Genomic DNA, 10,865 nt, shown 5'->3' with positions numbered 1-10,865 from the left:
TTTATTCTTCATCTGAATAATTGACATATTCTTAGAATGTCTGCATAAGTTAGGAAATTCAGCAATATTCATCAGACTAAACTATTTTGTTGGTATTTATTTCTTAAATTCTGTCAACCAAAAAAGAAAATGTAAGCCCTGCTATCCCACTTTTCTGTGTAGAAATTGCTTTACTTGAAATTCTATTCATACTAAACATCTTTATAAAAGGTGACTTAATTCTATCTTTCAAAACATATTTCAGTTTGAATAAGGATGTGTCTGTGTGTATGCATGTGTGTTCACACTCTCTGGTGTCCAGCTCTTTGCAACACCATGGATTATAGCCCTCCAGGTTCCTCTGTTGGGATTTCCCAGGCAAGAACACTGAAGTGGGTTGCCATTTCCTCCTCCAAGGAATCTTCCTGACTCAGGGATTGAAACCATCTCTTGCACCTCCTGCATCGGCAGGCAGATTCTTTACCACTAGTGCCACCTGAGAAGCCCTGTGTTAATTAAATGGAAATTGACTAAGTCAGATGGCATTATATATTTGCTAGTGCCTGATTTTCATCAGGAAAAGAATAAATACACCTTAGTACTCAAATACCACAGCATGCACCCATTGCTGTGGAAAGAGAAACAACCAAATCAGTGGTCAGTTCCCTCCACATTTGGCACAAAATTCAGCAGCTTCCAGAGTAAGCAGAATTAGATGCTCATTGTCAAACAAAATTGCCAATTCTGTGCTACAGATTTTTATTTTTAATGTTCTACTCTGGAACACTAAAATGAAGACATGTAAAATATGCAAAAATTTCATGTGCAAGTCACAGTAAGAACATAGGAAATAAACATATTCTATTGAATATTGTAGCATTACCAGTTGAATTGAGCTCATTTACTAAAGACATACTCTTAGCAACTGAATCAGAATTTATTATCTGTTAAAAAAGTTTTATTATCTATTAAAAAATAAATAGATAATGTATTATCTGTTAAAAAAGTTTTCAAACATAGTCATTATTTCTCATCAGTGAGAAAAAATTGCTAACCTTTTCCCCTTTACTAATTGGACACTCTGCCTTCTCTTTTAGATGATGCCAGCAGACCACAGTAGTCTTTCAGATGGTGAGGAGAAACCAATTCTGCAGTTATATTTTTAGCAGTGCTGGCCCAGGAACATGCTTAAAAATACTGCATCAGAACTATGCTGACAGTCATAACTTCAGGGCAATTTAGGAACTACCTTCAGATCCAATCTGAAAATCAGACTTCTTGCCAAGAAGTTAAATTTTAGAAACTGGTGGCTCAGATGGTTAAGAATCCTCCTGCAATGCCAAAAACACAGGTTTGATCCTTGGGTTAGGAAGGTGAGCTGGAGAAGGGAATGGTAATCCACTCCAGTATTTTTGCCTGGAGAATCCTATAGACAGAGGAGCCTGGTGGGCTACAGTCCATGGGGTCACAGAGTCGTACACAACTGAGTGATTAACACTTTACCCACTAACAGAACATGGGTCAGAAAAAGGAGGCAGGGCAGATCATAACAGCCATACGCATGGGAAAAGAGAGGTTGCCGTAGACTGTTGACTAGAGCCCAAAACAAATACCACTTACAAATGTCATGACATGAAGAGTATGATTTATTTTTTTTCCTGGTACTGGTTATGCTCTTTATTTACTAATTTTTTTCAGTATTTTAACACATATCTATTTTGGGGGCTTCCCTCATGACTAAAAATAAATACATACATATTAAAATGCTGAAAGAGAATGAGCAAATAAAACACATGACCAGTGCTAGGGAAAAAAAAAATCATACTCTTCATGTCATGACGTTTGTAAGCAGTATTTGTTTTGGGCTCTAATCAACAGCCTATGGTAACCTCTCTTTTCCATGCATATGGTTGTTATGGTCTGTCCTTCTGTCTTTCTCTGCTCCCTCCTTTTTCTGACCCATGTCCTGCTAGTGAGTAAAGTGTCTCTCAGCCGTTCTGACTCTTCAGTTACACTGTTTCAATAGTACTGGTTCCCTTTTACAGTACAGGTAATAATTTTTCCTTTTAGGATAAATTTAAGTGGAAACAGTGAGTCAATTGAAGGGAAAATATGTAAGCAACCACACAGATGATGTAAAGATGTGGCAAAGGGACACAAAACAAATTTTTAAAATACTGTAAATACCTAATTTTGAACCTTTCCATTAGAAATATGTGAAATACCTTGAGAAAACTTAAAGAGTATAGCTTGGTGGGTTGAATAAACTGTACTTTTTAAAACCATCTGCCCAAGTTTGGCCTGAATTAGTTAGGGGAAGATGTAAATATGCCATTTTCACTTCTTCAAACAGGTTCTTAGAAGTAAGTATCCCTCTTCCTGCATATACAATAGGCTGAATTTGTGCAGAAATCACTCCTGAATCTTCATGAGCGATATCTCTATGCAGTGAGCATGTAGAGATTAGAGTCAGTGGATGGTCCTCTGCAATGGTTGGCTCTTTCACAAAAACAGTGGAACAGGTCTGTCTTCTTCTTATAGGCTCAGATGTGACAAGGGGAAAGAGGGCTGTAAATGTCCTCCTGAACACAAAAGCAAGGAGCAAATAAATGTGAAAGGAACTTGTGCTCTTCTTGCTTAATTAGCTTCAAATCCCTAAGACATTTATCACATCCCAGTCATGTGATAGAAGTAGGACAGCAAAAGGGAAATGTTGGGAAGTTTAGCAGAGCACAGCATCAGCTATTAGTAATCTGATGAACCTTTCACTCGTAACCTTTGAAAGTACAATTACCATAAAGTGAAGCATGCCTGAGGAAAAAAAATTCTGTGGAAAACATTTCTAGGATTTTAAAATGTATAAGGATGGGAAACAATAAGTAACAATGTAAAACTTTATCAAATTTTTCGTGGTTAACAATTGTAATGAATTAAATTACATTTAGATTGACATACAGACCAAATGTGTGCTCCTGAACATGTTTTGAAAATTATATATATATATATATATATATATATATATTTTATGGGTTTCCCTTGTGGCTCAGCTGGTAAAGAATCTGCCTGCAATGCAGGAAACCCAGCTTCCATCCCCAGGTTGGGAAGATCCCCTGGAGAAGGGAACAGCCACCCACTCCAGCATTCTGGCCTGGAGAACCCCACGGACTGTATACTGTATTGAGGAACTCTACAGAAATCACTTTTAGGTACTTATATTCCTATTAATTTAGTACATTTTCAAACTCTAATTTTATTGTTTACATGGAGGAAGTGCTTGTAGCATTTATATCAGCAAAATATATTCTAATTACACTATTTACAGAGTCTGTGGAAAAATAAAACTGTTTAAAAAATCCCTGGAAGAGTTCTTCTTCTGGATGATATGAAACAGCTGGAGCAGACTTGCCAATTTCCCATGGACATGTATAAACCAGACATAACAGACAACACTTCTGTGCCCAAATATGGGACAATGGGCAGCGTGACAGTGACCCCTGAGATAAGGGACACAAATGATGAGAATCTAGAGTTGCCCTAGCTTTCTGCCTGGAGGTACCCGCCAGACCACATGCAGGAGGAGAAAGTAAATTTCCACATGATGGTCTTACTGAGTGAAAGAAAAGAGGGCAGAGCTCAGGGAGAGTGATGTGGTATAATTTAGAGGACAATACCAGAGAGATTTGAGCTCTGCAAAGATAGAGCTCCCCAAAACCTGTACAAGGATCCCCTTAAGCTGGTTGTTATATACTGAGCAAAACTGTGGGAGGTCAGATAGAGTGTTCAGGGAACTGTAAAGTGAACAGTTCCCAGAGCTTGTTCAGGTCTGGAAGATGTTGTGGTCTGATACAGACTTTGGAGTCTTCATAGAACATTAGGGAAGTTCTGGATACACCTAACGGCAGTTACACTTGACTAGTATGGGCATCCCACTATTCAAGGAGGCTCCTAATGGTCTCCACGTCCTGGGACTCATGTTCTCTTCTCCTTAAATGTGAGCAGGGCATAGTGACTTGTGATAATTAGTAGAATATGGCAAAAGTGATGAGATATAACTTCTGAGATTAGATTAAAAGACATCTCACTTGTCTTCTCTCTTGATGGCTTGCTCTGGTGGAAGACTGAAGCATGTAGCCACACCTGAAGCCTATAGTCTACATCCTTCAGATGGAAGAACAGTGCTACTAGACGAAAACTTAGATTTCCTGAAAATAATACTGTTGGGAATGGTAAATGTGTGAGTAAATATAATGCTGTGTCAATATGATTCTCTCATTTTTATAAAACAGAAATAACAGAAAGTGTACCATGGAACTTATAATATACATGTAACATGTTATAAATCCTGTGTATGAAAACCAAAGTATGAAGGATGGGGGGAATATAATTTCTATGTTGTTAGGATTTTTTTGCATTTTACCTGAAATGATGTACCATTAACTGAAGCAGAGTGTGACAAGTTAAGAAGCATGTAGAAAACCCTAGAAAAACCATTAAAAATGAAATATAAAGCTATTGCTATAAGACAATAGAAGAAATTGGAGCAAAAAAAAAAAAAAAAAAGAAGTAAAAGAGAGAAGAGGGAAAATAGCAGAGGTACCACTACAAAACAAATAATGAAGGGATAGATTTTAACTTAATAATATTCTTAATTAAAGGAAATTAAAGAAAGACTACAGTTAAAAGGGGGAGAGTACCCCACTGGATGAAATAGATATACACAATTATATGACCTACAAGAAATGCATTTCAAATGTTAACACAGATAGAAATATTTAATTTCTTTAAAATATTAAATTAATTTATTTAAAATATTAAATTAAAAATATTTAATTCACATAAATATGTTTCACATAAAACATATTTATGTGAAAACATAAATATGCTTTCATGCATAATATACCACCATTAATAAGGAAACAGGTATAACTATATTAATGTCAGAGAAAGTAAATTTTAGGACAAGGAATTATACTTTAAAAATTATAAAATAATAAAGTGGGAAATTAATTAAGAAGATTTATTTATAACCCTAAATGTGTATACCCACTAACTGTGACCCCAACCCCAGTACTTCCTCCATAACCCGCCACATGCCATGTCTGTCTCTCTGCATCAGCAGAAAGTAGGCTAATGGAAAAGCAAACACAGTTAACCCTGGAAAAAATACAGATTTGGACTGTGTGGGTCCACTTATACATGGATCTTTTTCAGTAGCGAACACTACAGTACTACAGGGTCTGCAGTTGGTGGAGGAATCAAGGATGTGGACGGCCAACCATAAATTATGCTCAAATTAACCCCCATATTGTGCAAAAGTCAACTGTATTCCCGAATGGGATCCCAACTTGGGGCTTGAATTGTTTTGTGGTCTTGGGCATGTCCTTTCCCTCTCTGGACCTTACTTTTTCAATGGATCAAGTTAGGAAGCTGGACTTGGTAATAAGGGTCTGTCTTCCTTTACTATCCAGTAGGGGGATCCCAAGTCCTCTGATATGGATATTCTTAACCACCATAGATTTGCTGTTGTTGTTATTTTTTAAGTATTTAGAAACATTAAAAAAAATGAGATATACATAAAAGTCTGGATCTAGTGTGTCTTGAATACAAACCAGAGAGTCTGGTAACATAGGTCTGTGTTCCTCCTGTACTGCAGCTATTGGTTAGAATGCAACTCCTACCCCTTTAAAGGGGATACTCTTCTCCAATTCACCACAGTCCCCACCTTTCCCTATTGCCCTCTGTCCTATATAGTACAGATCAGTTGCCATTTATCACTGTTCCATTTATATTGTTGTTTTATTCTTTTTTTAATATGTATTTATCTTTAGACAGGGGCTTTCCTGGTGGCTCAGTGATAAAGAATCCACCTGCCAATGCAGGAAACATGGGTTTGACTCCCGGTCCGGTAATTTCCCCTGGAGAAGGAAGTGGCAACCCACTCCAGTATTCCTGCCTGGAAAATCCCATGGACAGAGCAGTCTGGAAGGCTATAATCCATGGGATCACAAAGAGTCGGACATGACTTAGCAACTGAACAACAACAATACTAGATCAGATCAGATCAGATGAGATCAGTCTCTCAGTCGTGTCCGACTCTTTGCGACCCCATGAATCGCAGCACGCCAGGCCTCCCTGTCCATCACCAACTCCCGGAGTTCACTCAGACTCACATCCATTGAGTCAGTGATGCCATCCAGCCATCTCATCCTCTGTTGTCCCCTTCTCCTCCTGCCCCCAATCCCTCCCAGCATCACAGTCTTTTCCAATGAGTCAACTCTTTGCATGAGGTGGCCAAAGTGCTGGAGTTTCAGCTTTCGCATCATTCCTTCCAAAGAAACCCCAGGGCTGATCTCCTTCAGAATGGACTGGTTGGATCTCCTTGCAGTCCAAGGAACTCTCAAGAGTCTTCTCCAACACCACAGTTCAAAACCATCAATTCTTCGGCACTCAGCCTTCTTCACAGTCCAACTCTCACATCCATACATGACCACAGGAAAAACCATAGCCTTGACTAGACGGACCGTAGTTGGCAAAGTAATGTCTCTGCTTTTGAATATGCTATCTAGGTTGGTCATAACTTTCCTTCCAAGGAGGAAGCGTTTTTTATTTCATGGCTGCAGTCACCATCTGTAGTGATTTTGGAGCCCGGAAAAATAAAGTCTGACACTGTTTCCACTGTTTCCCCATCTATTTCCCATGAAGTGGTGGGACTGGATGCCATGATCTTCGTTTTCTGAATGTTGAGCTTTAAGCCAACTTTTTCACTCTCCACTTTCACTTTCATCAAGAGGCTTTTGAGTTCCTCTTCACTTTCTGCCATAAGGGTGGTGTCATCTGCATATCTGAGGTTATTGATATTTCTCCTGGCAATCTTGATTCCAGCTTGTGCTTCTTCCAGCCCAGCATTTCTCATGATGTACTCTGCATATAAGTTAAATAAACAGGGAGACAATATACAGCCTTGACGAACTCCTTTTCCTATTTGGAACCAGTCTGTTGTTCCATGTCCAGTTCTAATTGTTGCTTCCTGACCTGCATACAAATTTCTCAAGAGGCAGATCAGGTGGTCTGGTATTCCCATCTCTTGAAGAATTTTCCACAGTTTATTGTGATCCACACAGTCAAAGGCTTTGGCATAGTCAATAAAGCAGAAATAGATGCTTTTCTGGAAGTCTCTTGCTTTTTCTATGATCCAGCGGATGTTGGCAATTTGATCTCTGGTTCACACAAGTTCAAAACGCAAGAAACAAGTTCAGATTGAATTGAAAAGTAAATAGGAAATTCCACAATCATATGTGGACAATTTAAACTTCTCTCTCAGTAGTTGGTAAAGAGTATTAAGAAATATAAGGTAATTGAATTTGTGAAGTTTTTATTCAGCAATAGCAGAGTAAACATTCTTATTGGTAGCATATGGGCAATTCATCAAAATAGACCTTATGCTGGGGCATAAAACATATCTTCGAAAATCAAAAGGACCAAAAGTATAAAACTGTATTTTGCATGTAACAATTAAATTTTAAAATGACAGCAGAAATCCATCTAGAAAATTTCCAAATAGCTGAACATTAATCAGGTCATTTCTACAAAACCATGAGTCAAAGGAAATTCACAAAGCTTTTAAAAATATTCCTGTTAAATATAAATGAAAACAATATGTCAACATAGGTGAGATATTGCTAATATATTGCCTAGAAGGAAATTTAAGGCTTTAAATACTTATATTAGAAAAAAGAAAGACAAAAAATAATTTGTATTAATACCTAAAGAAATGAAAAAAATAACTAAGACAAGGACAATAGAACACAAGTAAATAAGTCAACAGTAACTAGTAAGAAAAGTCAGTAAAATGAAAGGATTTTTCTAAAGATTAGAAAAATAAACTTCTGGCTGGATCAATAGAAAATAAAAGTGAAGACACAACTTATCAATAGCAGGAATGAAAGAGAGAGCTCCAGAATTTACAGAAATTAAGACAATCAAGTGATATCATGAACAAATCTATGTCCATAAATTTGAAAATTACATAAAATTCAAAAATTATTAGAAAGGCAAATTATCAGAAATGATTCATCTCTAAATACAAGATAATTAATATATTCTGTATCATGGAAAATAGTAAATAGTTTAAATCTTCTTTGGCATTGATACCTATGTAGACTGCCATACCCCTAAATTAATATTTTAAGACTGTATTTCCTACTAACTTTCTGGGAAGAATAATGGGTATGCTGCTATGTACATAATTGGTGATTAACATCATTATGGTTGTATGGCATCATCATGATTGGATGGTTGGATGGCATCACCGACTCAGTGGACATGAGTTTGAGTAAACTACAGGAATTGGTGATGGATAGGGAAGCCTGGCATGCTTCCCTATCATCACGGACCCTGTGACGTCCGTGGGGTCACAAAGAGTCTGACATGATTGAGTGACTGAACTGAAATGAACTGAACATCATTATTGATTACGAAGTACTGTCATTACTGACTCAATGGACATGAGTTTGAACAAACTCCGGGAGATAGTGAAGGACAGGGAAGCCTGGTGTGCTGCAGTTTACAGGGTCACAAAAATCAGAAACGACTGATTGACTGAACAACAGAGTACAACCATTATGCGACTGCAATACATGGCCAGTACAATGGTGCCGTTGACAAAACTGCACACCATTCATTGGAGAGACAGGGAAGATTTGCAGCTAACGTGCATTGCTGGTGGAAGCTGCAGGCACAACCAGTGTGTAAAACAAAAACAACTTGGCAATCATGCTCACCACACAAACCAGCCATTCTATGCCTAGGTACTTACACAAGTGAAGTGACAAATACACATTTGCACATTCATTCCAGTCCAGAATTGGAAATCAACAGGTGACTAGGTGAACTCTTACATTTGTATTAATCCTAAAATGGAAACTCCCCAAATACCCATCAGTAATGAGTGGATAGAAACCTCCCTGGTGGTCTAGTAATTAAAAATCCACCTTGCGATACAGGGGACTTGAGTTCAATCCCTGGTTGGGGAACTAAGACCCAACATGACTTGGAGCAACTAAGCCCATGTGCTGGAACTATTGCGCCTGTGCCCCACAAGTAGAAAGTTCAGGCACCACAAGGAAAGGTCCCACATGATGCAGCAAAGATCCTACAAACTGTGGTAACTACGTCTCAAAGCAGCCAAACTAATAAATAAATATTAAGATTATACTAAATAGATAAGTAAACTGTGGTACATGTGATACATGAACACAAAGATAAATCAGTGACACATAGAACATGCACAAACCTCAAAAACATGCTGAGACGCAGGAGAATGACATGGTAAATAGAAGACATGGTACATAATTCCATTTACATGAAATTCTTTCACACGTAAAACTAATCTATAGTGACAGGAAGAAGGTCATGCTTACCTGGAGCCATGGGTGCAGGGCAGGAACATTTACTGCCTAAAGGTAGGGGGGAAGTGGTTGTATCTTGATTGCAGTATATCCAGTGTTAAAACCCATCAATCTGTACATTTGAAATGCATCCATTTTATTGTGTATAAAGATTTCCTCAATGAAGTTGAGTAAAACATTTTTTTTTAAAAGAAACACGTTCTTAGAATGTTTTTCTCAGTATTTGAATGATTTAATATAACAAAAAATGTCACACACTTTAATAATAAAGACTATGAAATCTATACTTGAAATAAAAAATCAAAAACCCTAAATCTATCTGAGTTTACAGTATATCAGATGCAAAGATTAGCATATTTTCTTTGCCATAGCCAAACATCATATAGAAAATTGAAATTTTAATAGGTATGAACTTCTCTTCTGCCAAAAATGAAGCAAGGAGAAGAAAAGAAAGGAAAATGGATGAGATAAAATGAGTGAAAAAAAGAAATACAGTTGTATGATACAGTTACAGTATCTAACATAGATAATATATGGCTCAAAAGTCCCTGAACTGGGAGATAAGAAAGAGATACTTGTGCAGGTCTGTGGCCTGAAGGAAAATATTGATTTTCAAACTGCCTGGGGCACATACTTGAAAATGTCTGCATCAGGCTCATATATCCCTTTGGGTAGAGACTCTAAAAATAGAACAGCTTACTCCGAGGAAGAGGGAGTCCCTGCAGCATATTTATTTAGCCTAATAGGAAAATTAGAAGCCGAGCTCTCCAAGTGTCTTACACATGTATTGCAGAGATGGAGGTAACCCATGGAGATTTTTAAAATGCATATGGAAACTTCTATTTATATAACTTTACTTAAAATTTTTAATGAAGTTGTCTTTGACAATTAACACGTTCGTGGGGAATTTTCATGTTTCCCACATATGATGGATTTAGATGGGTCACCACAGTGACCACCACCTCTGTTTCTTATATTTTTTTAACCAGCCCAGGCACCATAAGTACTTACCTTTCACCGTGAGGACAGTTAATGAGTCTGCCACTGTGTTATGAGGGGTACAGTTTTTCTAGTCTAAAAAAAAAAAGAATTTTTTTCAGATGAAAAGATTTTTCTTAATAAAGCGCACTCTCTCACTAAGCACAGTCCTTTGAGTCAGGAGGCAGGATGAGGGTCCACATAGGGTGTTGATGGTTTGGTGGAAGGGCCTCTCCTTGGTTTCTAGTACTGCCATGAAGCTTGTTCTTTTCTTTGGTTTCCACGTGGGGATGCTTTATCTTTTTGCCCCTGATGAACGAGGAACGGCCTGTGTAGGGACTTAATTGAATAAGAAAACAAGAAGAAAGAACTCATTCTAAGGAATTACAAACTTCTTCCAAAAAGTGGGGCAAGTCCAAAAATATATATATTTTTTAAATGGCAGTGAATTATTAGGTTATAATATGTACAAAATTCCACTGGTGTTACCTTTGTTTACCT

The 10,865-nt window shown here is 37.5% G+C and overlaps 1 long non-coding RNA gene across 1 annotated transcript; it reads right to left on the bottom strand.

Annotated features, from left to right (window-relative positions):
- Nucleotides 1–2,344: 2,344 nt before the first annotated feature.
- Nucleotides 2,345–10,670, bottom strand: LOC123330052. Its single transcript, XR_006545763.2, has 3 exons — nucleotides 10,398–10,670; nucleotides 9,399–9,498; nucleotides 2,345–2,561 (listed from the first exon to the last, which is right to left on the bottom strand). It is a non-coding gene; the product is annotated as an uncharacterized LOC123330052 (long non-coding RNA).
- Nucleotides 10,671–10,865: the final 195 nt, after the last annotated feature.

This window comes from Bubalus bubalis, chromosome 17 (genome assembly GCF_019923935.1).
Source record: "Bubalus bubalis isolate 160015118507 breed Murrah chromosome 17, NDDB_SH_1, whole genome shotgun sequence".
Taxonomy (NCBI): domain Eukaryota; kingdom Metazoa; phylum Chordata; class Mammalia; order Artiodactyla; family Bovidae; genus Bubalus; species Bubalus bubalis.
This window is presented reverse-complemented; position numbering and strand designations above follow the sequence as displayed.